Raw genomic sequence first — 2,166 nt, forward strand, 5'->3', positions numbered from 1 at the left:
TCTCGTCTACCAATCTGAAGGTGTGGGTTCGATTCTCACACCCGGCATTTCATCAGCCGACTATTTTTATTAAAATAAAAATAGTTTGGGTACCTAGGTCGACTCAGCCTTAAATGAGTACTTGGGATTCACAATCCTGAGGTAATAATAGGCGGTTGAAGCGTAGTGCTAGCCACATTACCTTCCTTGTATACCGAAGGGCTCTAGTATAGCAAGCTGTACCTTGCTACTCCCAAGGCGTTAAACGCTAAATACGGGAGCTATTATTATATATTATAAGAAATTAGTCTTATTATCAAACCAAACCAAACCAAACTACTTATCGGATAACAAATTAATTACTACTGTCAGCTAGTTCAGCTACTGTCTAGGTAGAATATACCTAGAGTACCTACACCTACCTATGATGTAGGTAGATTAAAGCTTATTTTGACGTTACCTCTCACTTCGGTGTCACAAGCTGAATTTTTCAGGGATGGAAGTACAGTACATGATATGGGGACCCTTATTCCGAAAGTAGTACAAAATTAGACCGGGTAAAAGGCACTATCATCAAAAATCGATATATTAATACCACCGTATAGAGAAAACAAATACTTATTTTTTTGATACAGTACACAATAAAGTCTTCGTAGGGAGTAATTTTTATAATTATTTACGAAAAACATTTCCATTAGCGCTTATGACCAAAAAAAACTTTAAACATGAATAATCATTTCAATCATGCGAAAATTTGGTTTAAAATAGATTTTTTTAATATAACTTTCATTTAACGAAAAACGAAGGCCTAAATGAAAAAAAGAAACAATTTAAAAGTTTCGCTTATGTCTTGACAAGGTATCAAAGCAAACCCCATATTTTTGCTTTTAAACTAATAAAGATATATCAATAAACAATTAGCGATGTAATGGTCTTTGCGCGCGCTGGCCGACTGCCGCCGCTGCGCCGAGATTTCCTATACCCTTGTATATATGACGTCATGGTGTGGCAAATGTAGCATTTTAATTCGATTTGGGCTCCCTTATATAGGATAACAGAAACATTTTCAATGTTAAAAAAATTACGCCATTAAAATTACAAATAGTACATGCATGAACATGGCAGAACACAAAAAAGGCGTATCAATAAAATTTTACAATATGAAAATTGTAAATGGATATAATCATTTAAGAGTTATAAAATATTAAATTCTAGACTTTTAACCAGTGTGTGAGATGATCAAAATTTTAAAATTCAAAATTGTTCATGATAAACATCAACAAAAATGTCGTTTACCGCATATGGGCTCTCTCCAGTAAGTATGATTTCAGAGCTTTGCCAAATGCGGGAAAGAATGAAAGTGGCTTGATACTCAAAGGCAGATGATTGTACATTTTTTGGCATTGTACAGTATTAGCATTTAACTAGTCCTGAGCTCGGGGTTGGCAGATAAAGATCGTGCTCTGCATTCCTAAGTAGATAGTTGTGAGATGACCTTTCAGAAATAGCAGATATGTGCTTTCGGATTAAGCAAACGGATTCAAAAATGAATAAAGAAGGAAGAGTCAGTATTTTAAAATTTTTAAAGAAATTCTGGCATTGACTTCTACTGTTCAATCCCAATAAATATCGAACTGCTCTCTTTTGAAGTTTGAAAATACGATTAAATTTTGTTGCGCAGCAAGTACCCCAGAATGGAAGCGAATAACGAAGATGTGACTCAAAAAAGGCATAATAGGCTATTCTAGAGGTTGATAAGTTAAGTTCCTTAGAAACTGATCTTAGCGCAAAACAGGCAGCGTTTCTTTGATAAAGCTTCGATGTGCAAGTCCCATTCTAACGAGTTGTCTACAACAAGTCCTAAGAATTTCCTAAGAAGTCCTAAGAGTCCACGACGTCAATAGTGGTGTTATTAAAAGTACAAAAGGTTGTAATAGTATGTATTTGTTATATTTTATATGTATAGTACTTTTATATAAAAAAACTTTAGTTTTTTGATAGCTTCTCAGTAGCTTATGTTTTAAACAAATTTGCCGAACTAAAAAAAAAATAATGTCTCAGAAGGTATGTCTTTCCCGTCGTCACAATCAAAAAACAAAAAGAATGCATTTCAATTTCATTCCTTTTTACACTTTATATTTTGTATCACGAGTTTTCGGTTTAAGTGAATTTTGTTTTAATACTTGA

This window comes from Sitophilus oryzae, unplaced genomic scaffold, assembly GCF_002938485.1.
Source record: "Sitophilus oryzae breed Bouriz unplaced genomic scaffold, Soryzae_2.0 scaffold_1190_pilon_pilon, whole genome shotgun sequence".
NCBI lineage: Eukaryota > Metazoa > Arthropoda > Insecta > Coleoptera > Curculionidae > Sitophilus > Sitophilus oryzae.